This window comes from Macaca nemestrina, chromosome 9 (genome assembly GCF_043159975.1).
Source record: "Macaca nemestrina isolate mMacNem1 chromosome 9, mMacNem.hap1, whole genome shotgun sequence".
In the NCBI taxonomy this organism is placed as follows: Eukaryota; Metazoa; Chordata; class Mammalia; order Primates; family Cercopithecidae; genus Macaca; species Macaca nemestrina.
The window spans coordinates 78,697,815-78,724,779 of NC_092133.1; the positions used below are offsets into that span (position 1 = coordinate 78,697,815).

At 36.2% G+C, this 26,965-nt stretch overlaps 1 protein-coding gene across 16 annotated transcripts in view; it reads left to right on the forward strand.

Annotated features, from left to right (window-relative positions):
- LOC105469857 (neuregulin 3) overlaps positions 1 to 26,965 on the forward strand; it is a 1,123,162-nt gene that overhangs the window by 732,024 nt on the left and 364,173 nt on the right. The gene's annotated exons all lie outside the window — the stretch shown is intronic.

Here is a 26,965-nt window from a genome sequence, read left to right on the forward strand (position 1 = left end):
GGAAATTATTTAAATTCATCATTTTTAAGACAGGCCTGAACAACCAAGCAGTGTGTATTTTTAAAATTTTTACTCAAAATTAAATATCTTATTTTAAAAACTGTCCTTGTACTATAATAGCTAGCGGACGCTTCAAATATTTCTCTTTCATGTAGACAAATCTATACATTTCTCCTCAGAGAATATAGATGTCAATGCCTGCAGATAAGCAATCCAAGTAAGTTTAATGAAAGGCAGTTTTGTGTAATTAAGTCGTGACTCTTTTCTATGTGGAGGAGGGCTCAAAACGAAGGAAAACAAGCCACAAATGGGAGAAGGGCAATATGCACACCAAGCTTGTGCCTGTGGATTGAACATTCCTTATCTATCCTTTGGTTCTTCAAATAGTTCATATCTCTTAGATACATGACACTGAGAAGTCTGGTAAAAAAGATAAAGCCTGCCGTAGAGCAGCAAGAGAAGCAAGCAAATGTAATGTCACAGAAGCCAAGAGGAGACAATTTCACCATGGAGGGATGGAAGGATGGAGCAATTGTCTATATCAAATTATGCTTAGAAAAAAGATAAGAACAGATAAGTGACCATTTGCTTTGCGAAACACTGTCTCTGGTGACTTTGATAAGAGCCATTATATTGGAGTGGTGAGTATGAAAGACCAGTTGAAAATGATGAGAAGAGGCCGGGCACGGTGGTTCATACCTGTAATCCCAGCACTTTGGGTGGCCGAAGCAGGCGGATCACCTGAGGTCAGGGATTCAAGACCAGTCTGGCCAACACGGTGAAACCCCGTCTCTACTAAAAATACAGAAATTAGCCAGGCATGGTGGCGGGCGCCTGTAGTCCCTGCTACTCGGAAGGCTGAGGCAGGAGAATTGCTTGAACACAGGAGGTGGAAGTTGCAGTGAGCCGAGATCGTGCCACTGCACCCCAGTCTGGGCAACAAAGGGAGACTCCATCTCAAAAAAGAAAAAAAAAAAGAAAGAAAGAAAAAGATGAGAAGAAGAAAACTGAAGATCAGTAGGTATGGCAGTGAGTATGTTCAAATTCGTCAGGGATTTTTTTCTGAGAAGAACTGAGAACTAGAATAGTGGCTACAGAAGGAGACAAGGCCAATTATACATATATACATATGAGAGGACAAAAGTGAATGAATGCGTGGGCTTCAAAAGGAATACACATTTTTTTTTCACTTTAATATTAGAAAAATAGGTAGAGATGCATGCAAGTTGGTGGAACTTGTGGTGGAAAGGTGAGGCTATTTTCTTAGTCATGGATGCAGCTACCTCATTAGCAGAGAGGAGACCAAGTAGCAGCTGGAGATTTGAAGAGGGGATGAGTGATGGAACTGTCATCTCAGAGAGTTTTAGTGTTCAAACCAAGTATAAAGTACATTAGGTACAAAGGCAATAGACATAATTTTGTAAATAAGAATACTTAGAGACTGTAAAGAACTAATCCGGCCGAACGCAGTGGCTCACACCTGTAATCTCAGCACTTTGGGAGACCGAGGCGAGTGTACCACTGGAGTTCCGGAGTTTGAGACCAACCTGACCAACATGGTGAAACCCCATCTCTACTAAAAATATAAAAAAATAGCCGGGAGTGTTGATGTCACATGCCTGTAATCCTAGCTACTTGGGAGGCTGAGGCGTAAGAATCACTTCAACCCGTGAGGCGGAGGTTGCAGTGAGCCAAGATCGTGCCACTGAACTCCAACCTTGGCTTCAGAGAAAGATTTTCTCAAAACAAAACAAAACAAAACAAAGCAAAACAAAACAAAATAATGAATCAATCCAAACAAGAAATGAAATGGAAAGTAGTGGTATTAGGATGATATTAAGCATCAGTTCCTTTTAAATATAGAACTAAAATATCTCATAGCTGTCCAATGTAATATGAAAATGCTCTCTACATTCTCTACTTACATTACTTAAAAAAAAAATAGTGATGTTCAGGTGTCCTCTGATGAGTACCATTCTGTTTACATGATCTAATTGATTACTAAGCATCTAGTATAAATTTGTTGAAATTTTGTGGATGGCATGCTTCCCTTATTCCCAACACAGGTAGAGGGCTTGTCCTATTGTTAAGTGCCTTTGCCTATTTCAATAGCTGTAAGTATGGGGGTGGGAAATGAATACAGCTAGAAATCTGCACTCAAGTGTTCATCCTGCCAGTAGTTGTCATTTAAATCAATGATTAGATTTTATCTTAAGACACATATTAGCATGTATAAATTCTGAAAAAAAAATGTATTAATTACAATTTCCTTTCCCTATTTCAAACAGCTGAATTGTTTTAATGTACTCTTATAGTCCTTTTTTATGGAATGTATTGTATTGTATAGTTAGACAAATTTGAATTTATAAATAAACCAGTATCTTATTTAATTACTTATTTATTATTTTGTGAGATGGAGTCTCACTCTGTCACCCTGGCTGGAGTGCAATGGCACAATCTTGGCTCATCACAACCCCCACCTCCCAGGTTCAAGTGATTCTCCTGCCTCAGCCTCCAGAGTAGCTGAGATTACAGGTGTGCACCACCACACTGGGCTAATTTTTATATTTTTAGTAGAGACGGGGTTTCACCATGTTGGCCAGGCTAGTCTTGAACTCCTGACCTTGTGATCCTCCAACCTCAGCTTCCCAAAGTGCTGGAATTACAGGCCTGAACCACTGTGCCTGGCCATATCTCATTTATTTTTAATTTATTTTTAATTTTTATTTTAGATTTATGGGGTACATGTGCAGCTTTATCACAAGAGTATAATTGTGTGACACTTGAGGTTTGAGCTTCTATTGATCCCATCACCAATATAGTAAACATAGAACCCAACAGGAAGTTTTTCAGCCCTTAACCCACTTCTGCCTCACACCCCTTTTGGAGTCCCCAGTGTCTATTGTTCCCATCTTTATGTCCATGTGTACCCAAAGTTTAGCTCACCCTTATAAACATGAATGCACAGTATGTGTTTTTCTGTTTCTGTGTCAGTTTACTTAAGAAAATAACTTCCAGCTGCATCCATGTTGCTGCAGAAGATATGATTTTATTCTTTTTTATGGCTGTGTAGTATTCCATGGTACATATGTACCACATTGTTTTTATTCAATGCATCATTGATGGGCACCTAGGCTGATTGTATGACTTTGCTATTGTGAATAGTACTGTGATAAACATGCTAGTGCTGGTATCTTTTTGGTAAAATGATTTAGTTAACATTGTGTCATCAGTAGTTTTCTGAGTTTGTTCATACACTTAGTAGTTACTACTGATATTTGTAATGTTGAATATAGGTTTCCAATTTGTGGCTATCAGAAAAATTCCAAAATGAATGTTTTCAGGCAAAGAACTTTTTCATGTTGGCATTGTTCTTTGGTTAGATTTTTATTTTCAGAATTGGGAGTACTGAATCAAATGGGATGACTATTGTCATGCTTTTAATGTATTTTTTCAGCATTCTCCAAAAGCTTTGCCATCTTACCTGTACTGGCAATCTGTTAGAATCCTAACGTTACTGTATCATTATCAGCATTGGACATTTGGACATGTCTGTCGGATATACAAGGTATTCATTTCATCTTTGTCTTTAATTTCTCGGTGGACCTTCCCACTGTCTGCTACTGTAAGAAATGCATTTTTTAAAGTATGGTAGGTAGGGTGTGGTGGCTCACACATGTAATCCTAGCACTTTGGGAAGTCGAGGCAGAAGGAAGACTTGAAGTCAGGAGTTTAAGACCAGCCTGGGCAACACAGTAAGACAACCATCTCTACTGGGAAAAAAAAAGGTTAACTAGGCATGGCAGTGCACTCCTATAGTCCTAACTATTCTAGGAGCAAAGATGGGAGGGTTACTCGAATCCAGGAGTTGGAAGCTGCAGTGAGCTATGATCATGCCACTGCACTCCAGTCTGGGTGACAGAGTGAAGCCCTGTCTCTAAAAAATAAACAAACAATAAAAGGTAAAGTGGCGTTTGAGCGTAGTATATGCAATTCTTTTTAGGCATTTTGTTATTAACCGAGGATTAAATGTCTAGTACACAGTTGGCTATCCGTTTTTTGAAATTTTCCCGTTAATGTGTTTCTTCTCTGGCCTGCTGGGTTTGCAGAGAGATTTGCGGTAATGATTCTATGCCTGTGTTCTTGCTATCATGTTCTGTATCCCATGCTTGCGTAAGATTCTTAGTGGAGGTCAAGGAATAGCATAAATTTCTTATCACATCACAGTATAATGCTGTTAATTTCAGGGAAGATGTAACATACTAACTGTTAAAGAATGATCCTCTACTTACAGTATGAGTGGAAAGTCTTATACATAGATTATATATATTGAATTATTATATTATTTTCAATATACTCTTAGTTTTGAAGATAAGTAAAAATTAAGACCCAGACTCCACCACTTCCTAGCATAAATAGATATTTGTAAAATTATCCAAGCCAGGATAAATGAAAATATGAAAATTTATGAAATATAAAATCTATGTCCACCTAATATGTTTTTTTTTTTTTTTTTGAGAATTGAATGAGATCATTGATGAAGACCCAAGTGCAGTTCTGGACACAATAAGTGCTCAATAACTATTAGTTATCTGGCTCTCCATTCTCTTGATAAGAAATGGACAAGGCCATTCTCATATCACAGCTCTGGGATATACATGAGTGAAATCCTGCATCTTGTCAGCTAACACACCTTGGCCATTTGTTCCTGGAGGAGGCCTTTGGAATGACAGGAGGGCATAAGAGTTTGACCCCATGGTCAAATTCTGCAGTGCTTGCCTAAGGAAACAATGATACTTAACCAATTCCAGTTTGCATGTGGCAAAATAAAAGTTTTGAAAATTTGAGTTGACGAATAGGAAGTAGGAGGGCAGTCAGTCTAACAAATTGGTAAATGTAACTAGCCCTTTGGGTCTAATGTTGGAATCTGGTACTTGGAAGATGTGTTATTGTTTTGTTATTTGTATGTACATTATGTTCTTCCCTGATTCAGTAAATTTTATACTAGCTATGGTAAGTGAAACAAAGGGAAAGCATTGGTGCAATTTTGCCTTCATGGGAATTAGCCCACTTTGTGGAGGCTAGCTTGAGGTGTCTTTGGGAATGTGGATGCTAGAGTCCCATTCTTGGGAGGCAAAATCAGTCACATTTATGTAACTGACCCCAAATCAAAAATAGTTACTCCCTCTTTTTTATTCAGACCATATTGTATCATGAGTAAGGTTGCTTCTGTACATGCCCTAGAAAGATTTTCCTCATTTGTATAGTCACAAAGGCAAGAGTCTCAAAACTGGTCATCTTTGAATACCACTTAAGTTTTCTTTTATGGAACAGCAAACAGCTGAGAGGAAACATGTGGTCAACTCTAACTGTAGTGCAGTCAGAAATCCCAGGCTCCACATTTCCTGCAGGGTCTGCCCTAGTACTTTCCTTTTAATTATGACCACCCGCAGTTTCACGTTTGAAAGCCAATGTGTGATGTGCAAGCCTAAGCTGAAGAGAAAGCAAAAGTTGATGCTATAATAAATTTGTTTCTGAAGAAAAAAAGAGTCTCAGGTGAAGTTATTTTTAGATAAAATGTTTACTCATTATTCATGTGAACTGTGTGCTTTTACATAGGATTAATTTAAATAGAATACTTGGATAAAATATACACAACATAAAGGCAAAAAAGTTGTTTCTATATACACATGGCATTGGATTTCACACAAATGGTATATTTGAAATGAAGGAATATATTTAAAAAATAATAGCCTTTTTAAAGCAATTTTAGATGTATGGAAAAACTGAATGGAAAACACAAAGAGTTTTCATATGACCGTTAACTGCCTACCTTTTCCCTAACATTAACTACTTGTATTAGTGTGTTGTATTTGTTATAATAATGGGCCAATATCAAAATACTATTGTTACCGAAAAACCATCGTTTATATTAAAGTTTATTATTTGTGGCGTACATTCTATGAGTTTTGACAAATGCATAATGGCGTGTGTCCAATCATACAGACTAATTTTACTGCCCCTAAAATCCCTTTTGTTCCACCTATTCATCCCTCTCTCCTTCCCCCTGAACTCTTGGCAAATTGACATTTTTACTATCTACATAGTTTTGGTTTTTTCCAGAATGTCATACAGTTGGAATCAGATAATATGTAGCCTTTTCACACTGGCCTCTTTCACTTTGCAATATGTGTTTAAAGTTTCTCTTTATTTTTTTCATGAGTTGACAGCTTATTTCTCTGAATAATATTTCATTGCATAAATGTGCCACGTTTGTTTATCCATTCACATATTGAAGGCCATTTTGATTGCTGTCACATTTTGGCAGTTATAAATACAGCTGTTATAGACATTCGTGTACAGGTTTTGTGTGGACTATTTCAAACTCCTGTTCGTAATTACCAAAGAGTGCAATTTTTGGCTCACACTGACACTATTTGACTTGAAGACACACTATGAAGCTACAATAATCAAGACAGTGTGGTATTGGAGAAATAAGAAACAAATAGATCAATAAAACAAATAGAGAACCAAGAAACAGACCACAAATATATAGTCAACTGATGTCTGACAAAAGAGCAAACACAATTCAATGGAGAAATTATAGTCTTTTCAAAAAATGGTGCTGAAACAACTGAACTTAAGCAAATTTCTTTTTCTTTTTAATTTTCTTTTTTCCATGAGCTAATGCAAATGGCCTTATATTTTAATTTCAAATCCCTATTGTTTATTGCTAGTGTATAAGAAAGCAATTATCTTTTGTATATTAACTTTGTGTCCTGTAACCTTGCTATAGTTGACCAGTTCACAAATAGTTCTTTACTGAATCATGTCATCTACAAACACATGTTTATTGCTTTTCTCCTCAATATGTTCACCTTTCTTTTCTTTCTTTTTTTCTTGTATCAGTGGATTAATTAGGATTAGTACATTGTAGAGTAGGAGTGGTGAAAGCATACATTCTTACTTTGTTTCTGATCGTAGTGAGAAAACATGTAATTTCTCATCATTAAGTATGTTGTTAGCTATAGGATTTTTTGTAGATATTCTTTACCAATTTGAGAAAATGTCCCTCTAGTAAAAGTTTTTGAGTTTTTATCATGAAATGGTATGATAAATATTGTTATCATATCCATTCATGATGTTGAATATTGTTAAATGCTTTTTACTGCACCTACCGATATGATCATAAGATTTTTTCCTTTAACCCATTGATGTGATAGATTACATTAACAGTTTTTCAAATGTTGAACTAGTCTCACATACCAGCAATAAATACCACTTGTTTGCAGTACAGAATTCTTTTACTACATCAGTGGGTTCAATTTGCTAATATTTTTGATAATTTTTATATATTCATAAGAAATATTAGTATGTAGCTTCCCTTTTTCATAATGCCTTTATTGGGTTTTGATATTAGAGTAATGCTAGTCTCACAGAATGAGTGGAAAGTATTCCTTTTACTTCTACTTTTTGAAAAATATTATAGATAATTTATATGTCTTAAACTAGTATTTCTTTAATTGGTATTTCTTCCTTAAATGTTGTTTCATAAATGTTGTTTCTTAAATGTTGTTTCTTAAATTTCTTCCTTAAATGTTCCTTAAATGTAAAGTTCACCAGTCAATCCATCTGAGCTTGTTGCTTTCTGCTTCAGATAATATTAATTATTGATTAGATTCCTTTAATAGATATAGGCCTATACAGACTACCTGTTTCTCCTTCTATGAGTTTTGACATAGAAGTTTCCACAGTACTTATTTATTTATTTATTTATTTATTTATTTATTTATTTATTTTGAGACGGAGTCTCGCTCTGTTGCCCAGGCTGGAGTGCAGTGGCGCGATCTCGGCTCACTGCAAGCTCCGCCTCCTGGGTTTACGCCATTCTCCTGCCTCAGCCTCCTGAGTAGCTGGGACTACAGGCGCTCGCCACCGCGCCCAGCTAATTTTTTGTATTTTTAGTAGAGACGGGGTTTCACCGTGGTCTCGATCTCCTGACCTTGTGATCCGCCCGCCTCGGCCTCCCAAAGTGCTGGGATTACAGGCGTGAGCCACCGCGCCCGGCCTAGTACTCATTTATTATCTTTCTAATATTCATGGGAAAATAATGATGACCTCTCTTTCATTTCTAATATTAGTTGTCTCTCTTTTTCTTAGTTAAATTGGCTAATAATTTATCATTTTTATCAGTTTTTTCAAAGAATCAGATTTTCTCTGTTGATTTCCCATTGTCACTTTCATCAACTTTTGCTCTAATTTTGTGTGTGCCTTTTCTTCAGCTTACTTTAAAATTAATAAGCTCTTCTTTCCTTAGTTTCCTAAGGCATGATCTTAGACTACTGGTTTTGGATTTCCTTTTGTTCTACTCTATGCATCAAATGCTATAAATTTACTGCTAGGTTTAGGCACTGCCTTTGCTGAATCTCATAACTTTTGATAAGGTGAATTTTTATTTAGTTCAAAATATTTTAAAATTTCTTTTGAGACTTCTTTGACTTGTGTTATTTAGAGGTGTGGTGTATAATCTTCAAGTGTTTTGAGTTTTCTAGTTATCTTTATTGATTTTCAATTTAATTTCGTTGTGATCTGAGAGAATACTTCGCATGATTTCTGTTCTTTTAAATGTGTTAAGGTGTGTTTTTATGATCCAGAAAGTGATTTATCTTGGTGAATATTCTGTATTGTCTTGAGAAGAATATATAGTCTGATGTGGTTGTATGAAGCATTCTATAGACGACAATTAGATCTAGTTGATTGATGTTGTTGTTCATTTCAACTGTGTTCTTACTGATTTCCTACTGAAAACGCCACCACAAGGTTAACTAGAATTACAAGCCTGACTTTAGGCAGAATTAGAGTCAGGCATCGGACAGGGTGTGCTGGTACACTTTGACCTACTTCCCTGCAGCTGCTAAATAACCCAGAGTCACATAGCACACTAACCACCTGCTCCTTCATTGTTCCTAAAGATAGAATCTCTGACACCGAACGTTTTTACCCAAAAGTTGCTAAAGGTATTCTTCATATCCTGAATTTCAGCAGAACAGCTGACACCAAGCCGTTTGAAAACCTCCACCAAGGAAGTGACTCAGCACCAAAATGTTGTTTCTTCATCTCCCTGTCCCGTTACTTCATTCCTTACTTTTTGACCAATCAGCAATCCCACACTTTGGCCCATCACCCCTCCAGGCCACTTAGAAAACCCATCCCCAGACCTCTTAGGGAGGCAGATTCGAGGTTCCCTTCTGTCTCCTTGTTTGGCTGCCCTACAATTATTAAATGCTTTCTCTGCTGCAACTCCCACTGTTTCAGTGTGTTGGTCAGTTACTGTGCAATGAGAAATCAAATCTGGTGGTCCTGTAACACTATCTGCCATACCTATCAATAACTGTTAGAGGATTATTGAAATCTTCAACTGTAATAGTGGATTGATATATATTTTTATAGTAATTATATCAGTTTTTGCCTTATATATTTTGACACTGTTGTTGGGTGCACACACTCTAAGGATTATATATCTTCTTACAGATTTTACCCCTTCTTCATTATGTAATGCTCCTCTTTATCACTGATAATTCTCTTTGCTCTGAAGTTGCCTTGATTGGAAATTAATATAGCTGCTCCAGCTTTCTTTTGATTAGAATTAACGTGGTACATTTTTTTCCATTCCTTTACTTTTACTCTATCTGTGTCCTTATTAAGTGGACTTCTATAGACAATATATAATTAAGCCTTTTTTCCCCACTCTGACAATTTTAGTATTTTAATTGATGTATTAAACCATTGATACTTAAATGATGATATAGTTGGATTAATATCTACCATATTTGCTACTGTCTTCTATCCATTGCTCTTGTTCTCCTTTTTTCTTTTTTCTTTCTTTGTCTGCCTTCTCTGGTTTTAACTGAGCTCATAATAGAGTTCATTTTCTTCCTCCTTTCTTAGCATGTTAATTATACTTCTTTTTTCCTATTTTTTGTAGTAGTTGCCTTGGAGTTTGCAACATACATTTACAAACAATCCAAGTCCTATTTAATATAACACAATAACATTTTTTGTGTGTGTAGTGCAAGTACCTTATAACAGAGAAGTCCCCATTCCTCCCTTCTAGCCCTTATACCATTATGTTCATTCATTTCACTTTTCCATGATTACAATGACCAAATACTTCGCCATTATTATCTTGACAAACTTAAACCTGACAGCCCAATAAGAATAAGAAAAAGGAAAGATTTTATCTTTATGTATTCTTCTTTAATGCTCTTCCTTTCTTTTTATAGTTCTAAGTTTCTGACTTATACCATGTAAGTTTCTTGCAAGGCGGGTCTACTATAAATAGCAAAAAATTCCTTCAATTTTTGTTTGTCTAAGAAAGTCTTAACTTTTGAAGACTTCCATTCTGAATAACAGTTTCACTGGATAAAGATATTAGCTTGGTGGGTTTTTTGTTTCAGCACTTTAAATTCTTTCTTGCACTTCTTCTGTTGAATGTACAAGAGAAGTTTAACATAGTACTTATCTTTGCTTCTTTATATGTAAGGTGTATCTTGCTTTGGTCAAGATTTTCTCTTTGCCTTTAACCTCCTGTGGTTTGAACTTGATATGCTCCTGTGTAGACTTCTGTGTCTTTCTTTATTTTTATCGTTCTTGATGTTCTCTGGGCTTTCTGGATCTTTGATTTGGTTTCTATTAATACTTCTGGAAAATTCTCAATTATTATTGTTTCAAATATTTCCTTGGTTTTGCCTCTCCTGCTATATGAGATCCTGTTGTGGTGGTGGTAAATTGTTTGGGGAGGGAAAAGTTAGATTTATAACCCTGTGGTTAGATACCATTCTTAAAGTGAGACTGTGTCTCTGGGCTGTCACTTTTACAATTTGTTCTCAACTCCTCTTCCCTTTTAGGTGGAAAAAGAAGGCTAGAGGGAGCTGGAATTGGATATTGCCTTCTTCCAGGTCAGTTAGGCTCTGGTAAAAACCCTTTGTCTTAAGGGTAGTCCTTGTTAAGCATAACAGAAAGCTCTGTGTATTTCAAATGGCTACTTCCCCCGCCCCTTGACACACACACACACACACACACACACACACACACACACACACGACTAGAAGCACCATGATATTTTTCCTTAAAAAAATGTATCACCCCTCCCCGTCAGGACTGGGCCTCCCTGGTGTTTTTTGTTTTTTTTTTTTTTTAATTCTCAAGCTTCTCCATACTGAGCCTTGAATAATTTGTCAATTATAATTTAAATGTTCCTACCCTGATTGCCCTCTTGATTTTAATTTAAAAAGAAAAAATGTACTGTACATCATTATATAATAATGTCTCCCTTCTTTCTATGAAGAGATCTCATAATCTTTTTTTTCTTACTAACACTTTACCATATGTGATTTACAAATTTATGACATTAGAAAAGGAAGCCAACTTTGAATGTATGAAGAGAAAGATTTGAAGAATCAAAGTAACGTATTCAAAAGCATCAATAATAAGCTTTGTTAATTCCTTGGCTTTCGTTTGTAATAATTTTGTATTAAATTGGAAAATAACGTGATTCTATCCTTGATAATTGAGTAAAGAGTCATTCAAAGAGTGCCAATCTATGGACCAGGTTTTGGTTAGCACTGATTTGGTATATAGCTTTATTAAACTTAGCAACTCTTCTGGGCAAGTCCAAGGAGCCTGCTTACTTCTGTTTGTCTTTCAGGACTACAATCTATCCAGAGGAAAATCTTACCTTTCTACTTTACAGTTGCTGAAGTGTCATTTTCTGTATCAAAGTAATGGTGCTAATCAACTGAGAAGATCACAAAACTTTGGATTCAAACATTAACAAGTTATATTGTGCCAATAGATTATATTTTCCAAGAAGAAAAGAGCAAATTGGAAAATATAAAATCGTTGGAAAACATGTGTTAAACCTCATAATCAATCTGGTAATAGAATTTTCATGATTGTACTAAACATTATTTCAATGAAAAGCCAATGTAATATAACTGCATTAACATTTAATTATTCTTTATTCCTCATCATAAATTTAGAAAAGGTCAAAAGAGTAAAGAAGAAAGTAAAATTAATGTTATCCCACAACCCTTGTATATAATATTAGTTTTCCATTTATATCACAACAAATTACCACAAATTTAGCAGCTTAAAGTAAAACAAAATTATTGTCTCATAGTCCTTTAGGTCAGAAATCTGGGTGTACTTGGCTAGTTAGTCTGCTTAGAGTCTACCAAGTCTGGGCTCTTATCTAGAGGATCTGGAGGAAAGGCTGCTCCCAGGCTCGCTCAGCTTCTTGGCAGATTCACCTCCTAATGGCTGCAGGGCTAAGGTCCCTGTCTCCTTGCTGGCTGTCAGTCAGAACCTCTCTCACCCCGTTGAGGTCCCCTGTATTCCTTGTCATTTTAGCCCCTCTGTCTCCAAACCAGCAACCAGCGCTTCAAACCCTCCTCATGCTTCAATCTCTTCTGCCTCCAATTTCAGTAAAAGCCTAGACTTTTAAGTGACTAGATTGGAACAACCTGGACAAACTCTCTACTTCAGGGTCAATTAATTATACATGCAGCGACCCTCTTGCCCTGTAAGGCAATATTCACACAGGTTTCAGGGATTAGGGTGTGGACCTCTTCAGGAGAACCATTCTGCCTATTATCACATTTTAATGTCCCTCAATTTTATGATGTTTAATGCATTAACATATAATTCCTTTAAAAATAGGAATTATACTGGATATACTGCTTTGTAATTGGCTTTTTCATGAAACAATGACTGGCATCGCTACATATTTTAATATAATGTGCTCAGTGTTCATTTTTGTCCTGGTGTCAAGCCCACTGGGATGCTGTTGGCTAAGAGTGAGGAATTCCACATAATTTTGTACCCACAATACTTAAAGCACAAAAATTCAGAATGACTTAGCATCTTAAAAAATCTAGAAGATTTAGTGTTGGTCATACAAAGTCACCTTACGCATTTATATTCTTTTTACTTTCTTGAGAAGAGACAAAGACCTAAGGTCTCATTCCAGGAGTTGTGTATGACTTTGATCTGAATGTCATTCAGGGTACACATCTTGAGCAGGAAAAGATTGAGAAGCTTTGCTATACTCTAAATTGAGATTTGGTTTCTAATGACTGCGTTGTATTCAATTATGAGAAAGGACAAATATTTTAACCAAATCTGTATTTTGGAAATAATAATATTTGTTAACAGCACAATACTTTTTTGAACATATAGCCTTGGATGAGGCCAAAATGTAAATATTTGAATGATTATAAATATATATTGTATAGCTGTTACCTAGAATGAATATTCTACTTTAAATTCTCACTGATTTTATACAGAAACACCTATTTTAGTCTGTCATCTGCATAATAAATGATGAACATACTTTAATTGTAATACTGGCTGATGGCTTTTAAAGACATTTTGTGTCTTATTAAGTAGTTATTTATCCTTAGATTGCAATGAGTATTCATCCAAACTGAGTTTTTCTTCCTTTAAAATTTTATTTATTTATTTATTTATTTATTTATTTATTTATTTATACTTTAATTCCAGGGTACATGTACACCACATGCAGGTTTGTTACATAGGTATACATGTGCCATGTTGGTTTGCTGCAGCCATCAACTCATCATTTACACTAGGCATTTCTCCCAATGCTATCCCTTCCCCAGTCCCTCCACCCCCTGACAGGCCCTAGTGTGTGTCCATGTGTTCTCATTGTTCACTTCTCACCTATGAGTGAGAATATGTGGTGTTTGGTTTTCTGTGCTTGTGATAGTTTGCTGAGAATGATGGTTTCCAGCTTCATCCATGTCCCTACAAAGGACATGAACTCATCCTTCTTTATGGCTGCATAGTATTCCATGGTGTATATATGCTACATTTGCTTAATTCAGTCTGTCACTGATGGACGTTTGGGTTGGTTCCAAGTCTTTGCTATTGTGAATAGTGCCACAATAAACATACATGTGCATGTGTCTTTTTAATAGCATGATTTATAATCCTCTGGGTTTATACCCAGTAATGGGATAACTGGGTCAAATGGTATTTCTAGTTCTAGATCCTTGAGGAATCGCCACACTGTCTTCCACAATGGTTGAACTAATTTACACTCCCACCAACAGTGTAAAAACGTTCCTATTTCTCCATATCCTCTCCAGCATCTGTTGTTTCCTGACTTTTTAATGATCACCATTCTAACTGGTGTGAGATGGTATCTCACTGTGGTTTTGATGTCCATTTCTCTGATGACCAGTGATGATGAGCATTTTTTCATGTGTCTGTCAGATGCATAAATGTCTTCTTTTGAGAAGTGTCTGTTCATATCCTTTGCCCAGTTTTTGATGGGGTGGTTTTTTTCTTGTATATTTGTTTAAGTTCTTTGTAGATTCTGGATATGAGCCCTTTGTCAGGTGGGTAGATTGCAAAAATTTTCTCCCATTCTATAGGTTGCCTGTTCACTCTGATGGTAGTTTCTTTTGCTGTGCAGAAGCAAATTCTTAGCATTGTATGTCTTCCTTTCTTCCTTCCATCTTGCCTTCCTTCCCTCATTCATTCCTTCCTTTCCTCCTCCTCTTTTTTCTAATTGCTTTTGTTTAAAAACAGCATGGTACTACCGTTACAAAGCAGACAGCAATATCCAGTAAAAATCAATGTGATGTTAAATTTAAAATATATTTGCTTCTTATTCTGGATCCCCAAAATAACGATATTTTATATGGCTTTATAGGAATATAAAAATGCTTTTTGAATTAGCAGAAAAACATATGGCATTAATATGCAATGAAAAATATTTCCACAGATTCTAAAAGTTCTCCAAATTGATACCTGTGAAAATTTTTTCTGTGCAGTTTAAAATGAATGTATTTTTTTTCTTTTGAAAATTGTTTTACTGAGCTATATTGATTTTATTTTTGAAGTATTGGAGTTTCCCAAGTTCTTTTAGAACTTTCTTCTTAGATTTGCTACAAGATTTTTACACTGTCATTTTTTTGTAATGTACATTTGAAATACATATGCAGTGCTGTTAAGTCTACATTTCTTGTTTTGAGAGTCTGACATTCAAAATATGTATTGATGTTCTAAAATATGTTTCTGCCTCCAAAGCCACTGCTTAGCATGGCTGAGTGTTGCAGGAAATGCTGTGTGGCTATGAAGCATGAAGCATTACTATTATCTCTTAGAATATAAAATGAATTTGTTTTCTAAAGTGAATGTGATTCCAGGTCCTCAGCATTTTTCTGTAGCTACTTAGATGACAGACTTGTAGTTAATAGTTTGAGAAGTAGGATTTAATATCTATGGTATTGACATAGTTGTTACTCAATAGATTACAAGAAAAATCTTGTATCCAATTAGAAATAAGCATTCTGTAAGAATATAACTTCCCAATTAGTCTTGGGAGATGGCAATTCAGGAAGTACTTTGTGAAATATTCTAAAGGATTAACATAGTTCATCATATTATGAAATGGCAATACATATATTATACAATACATTCCTATTTTTACTCATGTAGTGCTTCATATAATGCATCTAATATTTTAAGGACTCAGATCTGTAATATGACTAGGTCATTTGTTTAGTTATATTTGACTTTTCAGCAATCATTAAAAAATTATGGAAGGGGCACTGTTTTTTTCTCTTTTTATTATTTTTTTAAAATTATTTATTTATTTATTTATTTATTTATTTTTGAGACAGAGTCTCACTCTGTCACCCAGGCTGGAGTGCAGTGGTGTAATCTTGACTCACTGCAACCTCCACCTCCCAGCTTCAAGCAATTCTCCTGCCTCAGTCTCCCAAGTAGCTGGGACTACAGGTGCCCGCCACCACGCTTGGCTCATTTATGTATTTTTAGTAGAGAAGAGATGTCACCATTTTGGCCAGGCTGGTCTCGAACTCCTGACCTCGTGATCTGACCTCGTGACCTCCCAAAGTTCTGGGATTACAGGCGTGAGCCATTTAGCCCAGCCGGGGCACTGTAATTTTAACAACAGACTATGTGGTCCACTTTGTTGAGCACTCAAATTTCATGGGAGGCAAGTTTGAAAATTTTTATTTCAGTGCAGATGTGTAGAGCAGCATTTTCGAATGAGTTTGACACAGTTATGCTCTGTTCGATTTACAGGTGCAGCAGTATAAATACTAGAGTTTTATGCTGCTAGCTCAGAATTAATTTGTACAAATTGGAAAATGTTAATACATTGATTTTTAAAAGTTGAATTTAACAAGCATTTATGAGCTCTAATTTTGTGTATTAGAAGAATCATTAATAAAATAACCAGTTTAATGCTTTATTATGATATTTTTAACAGGCAAGGAAACTGAAATTAACAAAATGTAAGTAACTTGCATGAATTTCAGAAGTTTTCAAGTAATAGAAGCAAGATTCAAATTCACGTTTTACTCCGATCTCACATTCTTAACATTATTCTACTCTACTGCTCTAGAAATGCTTGTTTTCTTCTGACCCTTTCATCACATTCTTCACAAACTGTCATTCTCAAATTTCAGTCTTCATCCAAAACTCCTAGAAGGGTTGTTATATAAAACACAGAATATTAGACTCCAGCCCCAAGAGTTTCCGCCAGTAGTTTAGGTGCATACTTATAATACATATTTCAAAAAAAAAAAAACAAAAACAAAACCCAGGTGATATGAATGCTTCTTATCCAGGGGCCATAGTTTCAAGACCACTGCCTACGGTTTCTCTTATGTTTATTGATAAACAAAACAGGAGGTATCCATTGTTTGGGTTCTATTACTATTCTATACACCTGTTCTAATTAAACTAGATTTAGAAAGTGAGTCCAGATGTCACTGATTTGAAGATGATATTAAATATTCTAGTACCTTCTTCAAATGCTTGTTAATTACCTATCACATAAAAGTCCTAATTGATTAATTTGTTATTCGTTAACTGGCAGAGCTGTTTCAGTCAGTCTAGACTAGACATAGTTTGCGAGTTTAGAAATGTATTCTGGAGAATTGATTGATATGTTATCTGATTATAAAAATGGAAATAAAAGAAGAGGTCTGGCTGCTGAGCCATGCACGTATCTAGTCTTCCACTGAAGATGAAAGGAATATATTATAATTGTACATTCATTTTAATTTAATAATTGTATCTATTTTTTCATTGTTTATGGTATGTTATTTCTGTATTACTTCACCTATAGACTACTGGATTAAAATTTTTACTATTGCCCTTTTTATTTTATACTTTGATGTAAAGCTATTTCTACAAATAAACAATTTCTTGTAGGGTCTTAATATCCCCATGTGGAATTTTTTTTAAAATCATGTAACTTATCCTAAATCTATTCTAGGCAGATGTTAAAATCATTTTAGTTAGAAATAGTATGGGATCAGACTTCAGTAGATGCCATTAGAAGTGGTGTTTTGTGCTAGGAAGGATTCTTCACTTCTACATCTGTTTAATAAGTTTCACACTTTAAAACTCATCACAACTGAAGAAAGAGATAGTAAAAATGTGGAGTGATCTAATAAAATCTAACCATATAATATTTGGAGACGGAGGTGGGAAAGGGAAGGAGAGGCAGGTAGATGTATCATATAAAACAGACAAGCACACGATAATTAATGGATGCTGATTACCTGACCTTTTCTTGCAGCCGACTACTCGTGTGAGACAAAAAGGCTAGTAAGAAAACCTAGAATGTACTTTATATATTATTTTTGAGCACGAATATAGTTAGTCTCAATGATAATTGCTTTTAAGCAGGCCACACATACGCTACACACACAAACACACACACACTGCCATGTGCAAACATATACTGAAAACCTTCTCCAAGGCAATGTCCTTCAACATCTTTTAAAAACGCATTTTAGTTGCCATTGTACCTGGTAATTCGTTTGCCCTCAAAATTAAAATAACCTTCTTTTGCTGTTCAGGATATTGATTATGTTATGTCCTATCACTTGGATTTAATTAGATGTACTTTTTTTTTTCATGCCGAAGGAGGTAAAACCTTAGATGTAAATACTGAAAAACAAGCACCAATATTTCACTCATCCAGAAAGAAGTGGCTTTTCACATTATTCTCTTGTGTACAATTCTTTTTTTCAGTTTTTCTATCTTACATTAAACTCATTTACTCATAGCATATCCAAGCTGAATTCTGCTTTTGGCTAGAAGTAATGGTGTAAGCACTTTTTCCTGCCTTCTTAATCCCAGCCTTCCACATACAAGAAACTTTGTCTGAAATCTGATCTCACACTGAATGTTCTTATTCTTATCTCAGGTGTCAAAATTATCCCATGTCCCATCTCAAAGCATCACATCTTACGTGATCATATTGTGATAAATCATAGCATTCTACAGTATGTTCTTTGTTTTCCTTACATTTCATTGTTGTACTGTATTTGTTAAAAACTGTATCATAATATGTAATGTCTGATATCAAGAGATTATATCTTTCCTGAACTGTTTGCTTCTACTTTCTATACCTTATGGCTCTTTCTCTTTCCATTAATACCTTTCAGGCATAAGGGAGAGAAGGACACTGATTTTCAATTCTAAGTCTCTGGCCCAAACCCTCTATTAGGTACAAATATATTAAATAGATCATTTTTCTTAATCTCTGACAGTGTTTCATGAGGTAGGAATTGTTTTTACTTTGTATATGAAAAAAAGGAAACCCTGAGATGCTAAGTAAATTCTGTAGTTTGTTAAATTGAATGTAAAACATATTTCTGGGCATCCGTATTGGGGGATTGGATAGTCCCTGTTTTTTCTGAGTGCATTGGTTGAGGAGAATTATTTGCCAATACAGTAATGCGCAGAGGCTCTGCCTGTGCAAGCTTGAAGACCCTCCACATACATGCACACACACACACACACACACACACCACTCACACACACACACCACACAGACACACATACACATACACACACACACCCCACAAACACATCACACATATACACACACCACACACACATACAAACACACACCCACATACAGACACATACACACAAACCCCCCCCACACACACCACACACAGCCAGCTGAAGTTTGGAGAAGAAGGCAGCATGGAGAAAAGTGGAGTCTCCTATGAAGTCTAAAAAGAAAATCACAAATTACTAAGAAAGATGAAGTTTTTTAGTAAAAACAATGTCAAAATGAGCACCTTGTACTGCCTGGCATGCAGCCAGGACAAAGCAGTGGGACGGAGTCTCCTAAGTGTGGAGCTGTAGGGAAGCCACGGCCAGTTGGCATGGAAATCACTTCATTCTCTGAGCCACACAGATGTATCCCCAGGTCTTCCATTGTGTTTTGACAGCTAAGGAGCATCTGTCTACTCCGGCAAATGCATCTAATGTGTTGTGAAGATTCCTTAATTCTGGTAATTCACTGCTCTTATAAAAAAGTCATGTATAATAAGATACCATTTAGAGAGAGAATGTAGCTTCTCATGAACTCTGGTGAGGGCCCATTTCCTGGCCTAGAAGTCCACCTGTGATCTATGTCCCCTGCCCACCTAGGCTGCTGGGGCTTCTGTGGGTCCACTGCTTACTCAGTGTTTTAGACAGATTTCCTCCAAATGGCTCCATTTTCTCTAACAGACGTAGATTTATTATGATTAATTTGACTGTAATTGAGTTTTATTACAAGAGTGACATTTGTCTTTGACTTTGGCAGGGAGCTTGCCTCTTTGTCATCATCATCTCTAGTCAGCCAGCCGGAGCTGTGGTGCCAGACAGTGCAAGCGACAATCAGCCTACCCAGATTAAAGGTGTGTGTGTGTAGGGCCTGTGGAGAGGGAGAGTGATGAGGCAGGGAGACAGGAGGGGAATTTATGCAGGGAGTTGGTCCAATGGTCATTAGAAAATAGTCAGAGGAGGATAATCCAAAGTTGAATGAAGTAAGGGTATCACTTGGTGACTGATAGCTTTAATTAATTCATTAGGAAAGAGTGTACCTAAATTATCTTGTACCTGTCTCACACCGTCTATCCTGAGTTAAACCAGTTAAACATTTAAACATAAAATAGGGTGATATTTCATTAAGCATAATAACATGCATTTCTCAGCTTGAAAATTTGTCATATCACCAAACATTGCAGAAAAATGAGCAAATGAAATAAATATGGAAACCAAAATAGAAGAAAAATTATAAAAAATACATAAAAACTTCCAATTCCAAACTTTACAGAAATTGTTAGATAAGTTGTACTATATATTATGAAATGTTAATTATTCATTAAACTCCCATTTTTGGAAAATTATGGTGTCATAATTATACAATGATAGTATGAGATTGAGTATAAAAACTATGATATTAAATGATATAATGCAAATTTTGCACCCTTTTCGTGGACATGTTTGAAGTTTGGAGCAGTGCAAAATTTTAACATATTCTTTCTGAATAGAGGTAATAAGAGTGATTTTTATTTTGTTATTTAACTTTATTTTACTGTGATTTCTAAATTTATGCTGTATTTTCTAAATTTCTACCATGATAAAGCTACAATCATGTATACGTAGACAAAAAAAAAAAAATTAAATTCTACTACAAATCCAAGAATAAGTGGAGGTTTTGGCATTACCATTAGAGATTTGTCTTTCTATCTATCATGTTGGGCTAAGTATTACCGCTATTTTTTCATTTAGATTTTATTATAGTTTCAATATGTAGAAACTCCTTTAATGTAAGTTAGAGAAAATTGGGGATATAATATTTAGGAAAAAGAAAATGCAGTATAAAAAATAAAGAATAAAAAAAGTTTTCTCTAGAAAGTTTGAAATCTGGCACCATTATGTGAATATGGGGCAGGGGAGCCTTTAATACCAGTGTGAGCTGGAGAGTAGGAGGGGCGAGCACAAGGCTTGATAAAGAACTAAGACTAACCCATACATTCTGCAGCAAAATTTCTTCTGATCTTTATGTTCCTGGGGACCATGGAAACTAGCCAAGGGATTGGTATTTCTGCATGCTAGAGTGTAGCCTCATGTAAACCTTTAAAAAGAAAAATACCTGAGGAAAAATGTGAAATTTCTCAATTTCGGATATTCAAGGGCTTCCTGATTGGTCTCCCTGAGATCGCTCACCTTTTCTTGGATGCTCAGTATTACAGGCTAAATTGTGTTTCCTAAAAATTTTTACGTTGAAGTCCCAATCTCCAGTGCATCATAATGTGAATGTAGTTGGAGACATATGTTTAAAGCAGTAATAAGGTTTATGTGAGGTTATGAGGGTGAGCCCTAATCCAATATGACTGATGTCCTTTAAGAAGTGGAGATGAGGACACACAGACAGACATAGAGGAAGGATCATATGAAGACACAGGGGGAAGACAAACATCCACAAGCCAAGGAGAAAGGCCTTAGCAGAAACCAATACTGCTGACCTTAGACTTCTAGCCTCCAGGAATGTGAGTAAATAAATTTGTGCTGCTTAAGCCAACCAATCTTGGCAGTTTGTTATGGCATCTCTAGCAAACTAATGATGCAGGAGTTTTACTTAACCCCTTCATCGGACTTGCGACACGGATGCCCCATTTATATGGCCTGTCATGCTCAACCTCTTGTGCAAAGAATGCACTTTGGGCACCAGCAAGAGTAGGCTTCATGTGGGCCCTGAGGCGATGGTGCCTAGGTGGGGGTGCCTGCAACCCCCAAAGCCCCAGAGGGCATATTACAATGCTCTCTTAGGTCCACCATCTGTGGACAGTGGTATGTTATCAGCTCAGTGGGCCTCTTCCCTTGTCACGTGGGGCTGCTGCTCTCCACCAGCGAGGGCAAAGGGCTAATGTGAAGCCTTTTTTGGGTACCTATAATTGGTGGGTCCCGAGCTCTTGTCCAGCGTCCAAGAAGAATGAGGTTGCACGGACACTTGAAGGGTGATGGAGGTAGAGAAGTTTATTCAGAGAAGGAAATGGCTCTCAGCAGGGAGGGGAACCGGAGAGGGGGTGGGGCAGGCAGATAATCTTCCCTGAATTCTGGCCCTCTCTGGCTGGCTCTTCCCCAAAGTTAAGCCATCTCTCCTCTGAAGCCCAGCCATCCCCCTGAAGTCAAGTCACCTCTCTCCAGTCAAGCTGCTTTTGTCTCTCTGCCAAATGAGTCTGGGTCTTTATAGGGCACAGGATGGGGAGCAGGGCAGGCTGTAGATAGTTTTGGAAAAGGCAACATTCTATTGGTAAGAAGACGTTATTCAGAAAGAACGAATCAGGAGAGAATGGGCAAATAGGGTAGAAGTTCTCACTTTGGGCCACAGGTTTCAGGCTTTCGACTTGATGGTGGGGTTTCACCAGGGACATACTCGTGTCTGCCTAGAATTTCTGTTTCCTGCCTCTATCATTAACACAACCACAAAGCCACCTTATTCACCTCTGCCTTATAAAGATATGAAACACTAGCTCTTTTCCTGTTCTAAAAGTGCTTTTGACTGGTCTCTGTGGTCTACAGATTAATAATAATCTCTATATGCTTATTATAATTGGCATTATCAAGGATATTACATATATATCCTATTTAGTATTCATAATATCTTAGTGAGATGGAGATTTTAAATTTCATTTTAGAGTAACTGAGCTTAATTAAATTGCTGAGTGTCACTACCAACCAGTCTCCCAGTGTTGAGATGACACTTTCATTTTAGTTTTTATTATTCAATGCGTAAATTAGAAGAGTTGAAGTCTTGAAGGTTTGCGGAACGTAAAGTATTGTCTTTTCAAGGTTTTCCTATTTTGCTGATTAAAATACTTATTGACCAGGATGAAGTCAGACCTGCCATAACTTTACATCAAGGATGGTGGAGAGAAATGAGTTTGTGGGCCTGTCTCATCTTCTCCTCAACAAAACCCAGTAAGGGGGTCTTGGAGACAAACAGACCTGGGGAAAATTCCTGCCTTGACAACCGACCAACTCTGCCATCTGGCACGATTTCTCTTAGCTGCAGTTTTGACCCTTTAAACTGAGGATAATAACTCGTTTATGGAGGTGTGATGAAGAAATGATTGACTGCATGTGAAACAGCAGAGTGAAGTAGAATAAGCAGGGCTTGTTGGGTACTACTAGTATCATCTGATGTCATGTGGGGATGATCAAAAGACAGAGATCCCACTAAAAAGTTTTTTCTCAATGTCTATAAAAGAAAATTAATTTAACTTGAAATAGTTTAGACTGGAAGGAGATAGTAAAAATATCATCACATCTTCCTCATAGACCTGAGCTGAAGCTACCTTTACCAACCTGCTTTTGTGACGAAATCAAAGCTTACTTAATTTCCAATGTCAGGCAGCTACTAACTAGTACAGTAAGGTTGCAAACTCTGGCAACAAAGGACTACATTTTCACAACTACTTCAGTCAAACCCTGACTCAAGGCTGTTAACTTTCACGCTTCTCAAGTGTCTATCTTGTTTTTTCAGAACCAAGCCAGTGGTAGATGAGGTAGAAACCATGTAATAACCGTAGTTTGCAAGGCTCACTTTTCCTACCTCAAGTTATATGTCACCACAGGATATGCAAGGAAACAGAATTTTCCAGTTCATTTTCCCATCTGGGTCAGGAAATGGCCAAAAAATGGTCATAGCTGAGAAACTTATGTCCATGTTTAACATCCTTGTAGAGCCTACTTTGCAAGGAGGTAAGACTACCTGTTGTCACTGGCATTTTCTTTTACTAAAATATAATTTAACATTTAAAAAGCTAGTAAGGACTTCAAAAGTTAGCTATGATATTTATCATAATGTTAATACTATTTTTTCACAGTGATGGTGCTTTCTTTTCTGATTTTGAAGTAGATTGTGTCTAAGAAGAGAAATGATATTACCCTGAAAATCATATCATGACTTTCAGGAGGTGGGGTGGGAGGTCATGAGGGTCTTCAGATTTGTGGGAAAGATACAAAGATAATATATCAATGCAGTTGATGAAAATCATTTACCCAAGATGTGTTTATCAAAAACATTGTGTTTATTCATTACCTCCACCACACATCCCTTTTCAAAGCATTTCTTAAACCTAAAAAGAGAAATTATACACGCACAGACAGCCTCTAACTTGTGATGGTTTGACTTACGATTTGTTGACTTTAAGATGGTGTGAAAGCAATACACATTCAGTGGAAACCATACTTAGAATTTTTAATTTTGATGTTGTCCCAGGCTGTCAGTAAGTAGCAGGATATTCTCATGATGCTGGGCTGCAGCAGTAAGCCACAGCTCCCAGCCAGCCAGACAATCTCGAGGGTAAACAACTGACACTACACTCTACAGTGTGTTGCCAGTGGGTTTGTGTTATGTATTTCTGCATCCCGTCATGTCTATAAAACATCCATCTGTGGCAGTACTCAACACATTGTTATAAAACAAACTGCGCATTAGATGATGTTGTCCAACTGTAGGCAAGTGGAAGTGTTCTGAGCATATTTGAGGTGGAACAACCTAAACTGCGATGAGCCATAGGTTAAGTGTATTAAATGCATTTTCAGTGTGTGCTATTTTCAATTTTGAATGGATTTTTTTTTTTCAGGCCATAACCCCATTGTAAGTTAAGGAGCATTTGTATTATATTTCTAACCTGTCATCTCTGCCAGACATTTTTTAATCTTTGAGATTCCCAATTTTATTTGACTGTTTCACCCAGGGTACCACTAATCACAATGCCAATGCCAACTGAATTCAGGCATTCTATTGTTTCTCTTTGTTCTCTTTTAGCAATTAAAGAAGGATATAAAAACTTGATACTTTGGGACGCTTCCTTTTAAACTTCGAGAGTAGTGAGGGCGTAAGGATTCTGAAGCTGAGGCGATAACAGCTCTATATCCTGCCAGAATTGTTCTCTGAGCCCCAGCCTGCTTCTCCATCAAGTCATAAAAGGTGTGCATTCTGTGTACTATTGCCTTTAAGGGTCTGCCTGAACGACTTCTCCCAGATCTACTTAGTTCATTTATCTCTTCTCCAATGTGGACTCTGAACCAGATGTGTTCTCTTCCTTGTTCCCAGGATTTTCAGATTTTTAGTTGCTTCTCATTTATTCATCCATCCCACACTTTGGCATTTTCTACGTGCCAGGCATTATGTTGGACTTCAAGGATAGTTACATGGCTCAACAAGATAGACATGGGCCCAGTCTTCCTAGAGTTTTCAGCCAAATCTTAGTACCTGTGAGACAGAAAAGCCTAGCACCTCTTGCAAGGCAGGAAGCAAAGTAGATGAGACAGAAATGTACAATGTAAAGCCTTTTCCTTCCAAAATAAGGAATGGAATTTGAAGATAATTATGACATTTATTTTTAAATATATAGTCCCCACCCAGTGTTCTGAGATATATCTTTGACATGTGCAAAAATAAAAATCTCAGCTTCAGCCACAACAACTCATTGCATGCCCCCAGTCTAGATTATTGCATTTGCTTACCCCAAATTTACATACAATTATTCTTCCAGAGACATATGTGATAGGGGAGGGACCCCAGAATGCTTCCTGCAGCCAGATCAAAACTTTCAAACTCCTCCTTGCCCTCCTCTGAATTCTTCTAGCATGACTGCCATAGGAAGCATGCTAAATATTATTGCTTTGAGACAGAAAAACTTGGCATTTAATTTTAACTTCACTACTTTACTTAATACCTCTGGGTTTAATTTTGTCATATGAAAGGCCTATCTAGATAAGTGGCACGCCTTTACAGCATTATTGTAAAATTTAAATGAGATAATATTCATAAAAGCCCTCCAGCAGTTAATATGTGTATTATTTCTTTGCTTAGTATGACTTTGAAAATAGTGAAATCTGTACATTTTATTAAAAACAACAAGAAAAAAATTCCCTGCTTTCATAACTTGCCACTTTTATTGAATTGCTATGTAACTCATGGTTGAAGCAACATAGATTTATATTTAAGGTAGAAATTCTCTTTTGCTCTATTTCATCCTAATTACTACCAAATTTTACCTTCCTTCCTTTTTTCCCCACATTAACCATTCTCCTTTTTCCCTTATGGCAAAATCTAATGATTCCTATCTTTAATCATGAGTATTAAGTCACAGTAGAATATCTCTTTGCCTCTGGAATGCATCGTAACCTCATACTCTAACTTATGCAACTGGAAACATAAATTACAGCATAAAATGTTTATCAAATAAAATTGTGTTGAGTTAATGTTTTTAAATTCACGTTAATTTTTAACAACTTTTATTCCAGGAAATTGTAAGTCTATATTTGCTATGATTTCTACTATTAAATATATGAATACACATATGCATACATATATACTATATACATATATAATATTTAATATAAGTTTAATTTTACAATGAACCCAATGTACCAGGTTGGCACTTTTTAATGAGAAATATATGTAAATAGAATGTTTAATAAATCCATGAAATATTAAACCTAACTTAGTACTTGGGAATCTTAAATCCCTCATTAATTTTAAGAAAAGATTATATATATATATGTGTGTGTGTGTGTGTGTGTGTGTGTGTGTGTGTATAATGTGCATTTAGTAATACATTATTTGAGCCTTAATACATTTAAAAGAATGGCTAGACCAGTGAGCCTAAAGGACGTTAAAGATCTTTCCTATTCTAGATAGAACAGAAGTGAAGCTGATGCATTTTTCAATGTCTGTTATCTACCAGATACTGTGCTAGTGGCTTCATAATCTTGGTCTCCTCTAATCTTCCAGCAACCCCATTTTAAAATGCCAAAATAGCCACTTAAGGATAAGGACAACATCTCTCAAGGCTAACTTCCTCTCTCATACCTAGTAAGTGGAGAAACATTGAGGCTTTTATGATATTTAAATGTAGCCTATGCACTTTTCTGTCTCCTACACCTCATTTAGTTAAAAAAAAATCTATCACAAATCACTGGTAAACATCTGCAACATAGAATAATGCTTCTATTATCCACAATTTAATTAAATACACAAATACCTTTTTTAGTACCAAGTTGGTTTATGTGAGAGTGTAACTAATAT